Here is a 6436-nt window from a genome sequence, read left to right on the forward strand (position 1 = left end):
GTGTGTGTGTGTGTGTGTGTGTGTGTGTGTGTGTGTTATAGCCCCCCGTTGGGAAGTTCACCAGCCGCCACTGGTCACAACCATTATATGTGAAGGGGACATGTCCCCCCACATTAAAAAAAAACATTCATTTGGACCCCCCGCCCACACACACACACACACACACACACACACACACACACACTTTTACTACGAAACATTAGTTCAGGCGGCGCAGATTCTCTTTCTTTGTGAACAAATCCATTCCACTTGATTAATTGAAGAATACTCAGGCAACTAAAACTCCACTCCAGGTTTTCTTGGTTACCTCCAACTCACTGTCTCCTCCTGCCTCAGCAGAAAATGTGCACAGGTGGAGGAGATGGAGACACCTCTGTGTTGATCGCTGGCCAGTTTATGATCAACCCCCCCGGTCAACAACTGCCCGCACTAAAATCGCTAAACATATATACATGTTAGGAGGATGTTTGAGAGAAGTGCAGCGCTACATCTGTAGCATCTCAGCTTAGCAGTAACTGTGGCACTGCAGGTGTAAGAGACGCTGTGTGTTCAGGTGCATTAAAGATGAAATGTCTTTAAAACCCCACACCTTATTGTCCTCAATCTTCGTGAGAAACATCATTTAAATGAGTAGTGCTGAACACAAGTAAAAATGTCTAGTGGTGATGTTTTTTATTTCTCCCATCTCCTGAATGCTGAATGTTGTACAATATGACTGACGAAAAGCAGGGGAGGCAGAGTGGCACAGTTGATAGAGCTGTCGCCTCTCAGCGAGAAGGTTGCCAGTTTGAATCTTGGCTGGGGGTCTTTCTGGGTGGAGCTTGCATGTTCTCTCTGTGCGTGCGTGGGTTTTCTCTGCATATTCCAGTTTCCTCCCACAGACCAAAAACATGTATGATAGTTTAGTGAACTAGACCTCCGACAACAATCTGTCTCTGAAGACCTTCAGGGGACAGGAACTGTTATTTCACTGATTTGAATCCAGAAATACAAATTATCTCATCAAGAGACTATTTAATTGTGTCCTGAATTAATTAATTGAAAGAACACTCTTCTTTTTACATTATCATTACTATTTTACAATATCTTGATAATCAAAAAGTGTGTTTAGTTCATACCATTTCTAAATGTTGAAGTGAACCACTCATTTAAATCAACTGTGAAACAGTATTAATGATTTTTAAACCTCATTAGACCTTGATCATACAGTTAAATGCCTATTTACGAAGTAAGTGTGCATTTAGTCTTCTGTCTGAATGAGGAGTAGTAGTGGATGTCGGTCGAAAGTCAGAGACGTGTTATTAGAACGAAGTGTCTTGTTTTTAAAACTCGCAGACAGTAAATAACTTCATCTGGCACCTGCGTTGTCTCACCTCGTCCTAATATTTTCTCTGTCTGTACTAACCGTTTTTTAAAAACATTCCTGCTGTCTCTTGACTTCTAGTGACCCTCTGACATCACTAGAACCACACCCCTGCTGGCTGTTTCAACCAATCAGGAAGTACCACGTAACAGGAAGTGAATACCCCTTTAAAAAGGCAACACTTCTTGGAACTAGTCAGTCCTGGAACTCAGTTGGAGTCTTAAGTCTTAGTCTTCACAAGTCTTAGTCTCTTCTAAGTCTTGCTGGAACTTTCGTTCAGAGATGAGACTCACTTAAGCAGCGGATGGATGGGACCGTGTGCCAAGGGGTCCCTCCATTTCAGCGGAGTCACAGCTCGCATCGCTGTGCACTCAACCCGAGCAGTAAATGCTCCACTTCTAAGGAAGCTTATTCGGTGGAACTGAGTACTTCGGCATTTATTCTGATGACCCAGCTACTTTAACTGGAGAAGCTGCAAAGGGAGCATACTAATGGACTTCTGTTCCGGAGTGGAGGTATCCCCCATCTCAGGTAACAAGTCGTTGACGTCCTGAAGTGTACCGGAAAGCTGAGCTGGATGTCGGAGGAAGGGTGCAATGTTCTGGTTCCACACATAACTTTCATCCATCTAAAACTTTCTCCTTAAATCTATTTCTCCTCTCTTAACCTTGCTATTCGCCAGTAATCAAGCTAGATGCCTTCAGAGGTGAATCGGCCTCAATCAGTAATGTTCTGTTGTCTTGTTAGTAAAGCATGCCAAGTTTATTAATCAGAAACAGATCAGCAAATCAATGTGTACATGTTTGATGTTAAATTTTGATTCTGTTAAATAAATGACCGCATTTATTCTGATGGGTCAAAGATAAAATGGCGTCTCATGTCACTGATTAAACGCTCCACTCACAAGTTATCTTGGTCACATGGCAGAAATTTAACACGAAAAAGAAAAGAATCCGTTGTAATTAAACAATTAATATTCTTTGTGCTTGAACTATAAGAATAATTAATTAGTCGTGAACTTAACGCCTTAGCTCACTACATAAATGATGGCCCGTACGTGTTTTAAATAGCATGTATGTTTTGTGCCTGCTATAACTCAAGACAAAGAGGAGTGGCAATATTAATACACAAAAATGTTAACTTTAAAATACTAGACACAGTCACAGATCCAGAGGGTAGATATTTAATAATAAAACTTTATATAAATAACTATAAGTTGTGTATTGTCAGTATATATGCCCCAAATGTTGATGACACCTCTTTTTTTCATGATTTTTTCTAAGCACTTTCTGATCACTTGGATTGCTCACTTATACTTGGAGGTGACCTCAACTTTGGTCTAAATGAAGAATTAGACAGATGTAGTAGAGCACGAACTCAGCGTAGTTGGCAGTCCATAAATATAGTTAAACAGTACATGAGTGATTATGGACTTTGTGATGCATGGCGATCTCTTCACCTGAATCGTAGAGAGTATACTTTCTTCTCTTCTGTCCATCACTCTTACTCTCGTCTGGATTATTTTTTAGTCAGCAGCTCGTTGTTGACGGACATCTCGGACACTGAGATTCACCCTATAGCTGTCAGTGATCATGCTCCTGTCTGTTTAAATCTAGCAAACATAAAATAAATCCCTAAAAGTATAAACTGGAGATTTAATACATCACTGCTTGAAGATGTAGATTTTATCAAATATTTTACAGAAGAGTGGGCTTCATATCTGGAGTATAATGACGTGCCTGGAACATCAGCATCTATTCTCTGGGAGGCAGGTAAAGCTGTAATGAGAGGTAAAATAATTTCATTCTCATCACAAAAGAAGAAAAAAGAAAATAAACATATTCAGGAACTAGAAGAAACCATTAAATCGTTAGAAGCCTCTCAAGATGAAGAAATGCTGGATAAAATGCGTAAAGCAAAATTGGAATTAAAAGAATGTATTAACAAAAAAACTCAATTCTTAATACAACGACTTAGAATTGAAAATTTTGAACAGAGCAATAAGTCAAGTAGCTTTCTAGCTAAACAGCTCAAAATAAATAAGGAAAAAACAACTATAGTTGGTGTTAAAGACTCGACTGGGAATACAGTTTATGATCCTGAAAGAATTAACAGCATTTTCAGAGATTTTTTATAAAGACTTGTATTCGCCCCAGATAAACCCATCAGATAATGAAATTAATGAATTCCTGGATAAAATAACACTTCCTAAACTATCAGATAGTCAAACAATGGAGCTGGATTCACCACTGACACCAGTGGAACTCCAGGAAGCCCTCAAAAGCATGTCCAATAAAAAGGCTCCAGGTCCAGATGGATTCCCAGCAGAGTTCTACAAAGAATTCTGGAATATCCTGGCTCCACTATTTCACAAAATGCTACAAGAAACTGAGAAAAGTAACAGTATTCCAAAAAATATAAATTCTGCCAACATTAGTCTCCTGTTAAAACCAGGCAAAGACCCTGTATTACCTACCAGTTATCGTCCCATATCTCTTATCAACGTTGATCTTAAAATAATTTGTAAAGCCCTCTCAAAAAGATTAGAAAAGGTAACTCCTCTAATAATACATCCAGACCAAACTGGTTTTATAAAAGGGAGACATTCATCCACAAATTCACGCAGATTATTTAATTTAATAGATTATTCTTACAGTAAAAATACTGAAACTGCAATATTCTCTCTAGATGCAGAAAAAGCTTTTGATAGAGTTAACTGGAAATTTTTATTTGCAGCCTTACATAAATTTGGTTTTGGAAATTATTTCATAAATTGGTTACAAATATTATACAGTTCTCCTTCAGCATGCATTAGGACAAACAATCAAATATCTGCTAGTTTTGCTCTGCAAAGGGGAACCAGGCAGGGATGTCCACTCTCCCCCTCACTGTTTGCTATTTTCATCGAACCGCTAGCCGCAGCAATCAGGCAAACTACAGATATTAAAGGCATAAAATGCAAGAACAGAGAGCACAAAATCAGTCTATATGCTGATGATGTGCTGCTCTTCCTCTGGCATTCACAAACCTCCATCTCTCAGGTTATTGGACTGATAAACTCCTTCTCAAAAGTTTCAGATTACTCTATAAACTGGATAAAATCCACAGTTCTACCAATTAATTGCTCTTTCAACAATTCACTTACTACACAACTGCAATCAGGGAATATTACATATTTGGGTATCAAAGTTTCGCCTAAATTAGCAGATTTAACAAAACTAAACCACACCCCACTTTTAAAGAAAATTGAGGATGATCTGGCTAGATGGAAATCTTTACCCATATCTCTCATGGGAAGGATCGCATCAATAAAAATGATGGTTTTGCCTAGAATAAATTATTTATTCTCAATGATCCCAAATAAACCATCATCTGACTGGTTTAGATCCCTGGACTCCTCTATTTCTAAATTTCTGTGGAAAGATAAACGCCCTCGTATTAGATTAAAAACACTACAGAAATCCAAAGATAAAGGAGGACTAGAATTACCCAACTTTTATTATTATTTTCTAGCCAACAGGCTAGAATACATCTCAAGATGGATAAAACACACACCCCTTGATGAACCCTGGCTAGACGTAGAACAGACACTTTGCAATAATATAATGATCTTGGACCTTCCATTCATTAGCTCAAACATAAAACGACAGGAATGCTTTAAAAGCATCAATATCAGCTCCTCTCTGACAGCTTGGTGGGAGTTTCTTAAAATGACAGAGTCTTCACTAATCCCATGCAAATGTACACCCATCTGGAACAACCCTGACATCCTACAACAGAATAAGATGATAAACTTCCCAGGTTGGAGGTGTAAAGGAATTGAATATTTGGAACATATATATGAAGAAGTGGACTACATCCCATTTAACAGATTAATTACACAATATGGGATTGATAAGAATAAATTTTTAGAATATCAACAAATTAAATCTATAACCAAAAATAAATTTAACCTTAATAACACTAGGATTGAAATGTCAACAAGTGTATTAGAATTCCTTAATCTTAACCCTCCCAAATTACTATCTAAGGTTTATCAGAAACTCAGTAAAATAGATGAATCTATATCTCTTCCCATTGTAAAATGGGAGACAGACTTGTCAGTTAATTTTGACAAAAACTTTTGGTCGCAGATCTGTCTGAGAACTTTTAAGATGACTAAAAACTCGAATTTACAACTAATACAATACAAAATCCTTCATAGAGTACACTATACAGGTCAACGGATGTTCAAGATGGGTTTCGCATCATCTAATATTTGCTCACAGTGTACAGACAATATTCCGGACAATTACATCCACGCATTTTGGTTCTGTCCACATGTTCAGAGGTTTTGGTGCCGGATATGTGAAGACTTATCAAAGTGTCTGAGATGTAATATTCCACTCTCTCCGTCAGTTTGCTTATTGGGTCACTTAGATGACGTCACCTTGGAGACAAAATCAATTCATATTATTCTCACTGCCCTATGTATAGCAAAGAAAACTATACTCATGAATTGGAAAAATAAAAATACACAGTATTAAACAGTATAAAGACCTTCTGTTAGATTACATCAGTCTTGAGACAGCCTGTACCCCCACATCGGACTATTCTCTCTGGACTTCTTTAATCGGCTCCAACATGTAGTGGAGGTAGGTGGTCCCCTTTGATTCTGTCCCGTGGGGCATGGTGGTCGGTGTGGGTGGGGTGTCGGGGCTGGGGACGTGGGGGGGGTCATGGGCCTGGAGCGGTGGCGCCCGACTGGGGAGGTGGCTCTGGTGGTTCTGGGTGATGGCCTGTGCTGGCTGCATGCGGGCTTCTGGGCGGTCTGTACCGGCGGACATGGGTTACTGGCCTGGTGACCTGGCTGTCCCTGGGTGGGTCTGGGGTGGATGCGGGCGCGGGTTCTGGGGTGGTATCGCTCCTGGGCGGGGTTCCCGGCTTGGTCCGGGGATCTCGGGCCTTGACAGGTATGTTGCCGGGGTCTTGGGCCGGCGGGTGCGCCGGCGCCCGGCGGGTGCGCCGGCGCCCGGCCCTGGCCTTGGGGCCTTCGGTGCGTTGGTGGGCTTTGGGGCCTGTGCCGTGGGGGGG

Source organism: Nematolebias whitei, chromosome 2 (assembly GCF_014905685.2).
Source record: "Nematolebias whitei isolate Nwh7 chromosome 2, NemWhi1, whole genome shotgun sequence".
Lineage (NCBI taxonomy): Eukaryota > Metazoa > Chordata > Actinopteri > Cyprinodontiformes > Rivulidae > Nematolebias > Nematolebias whitei.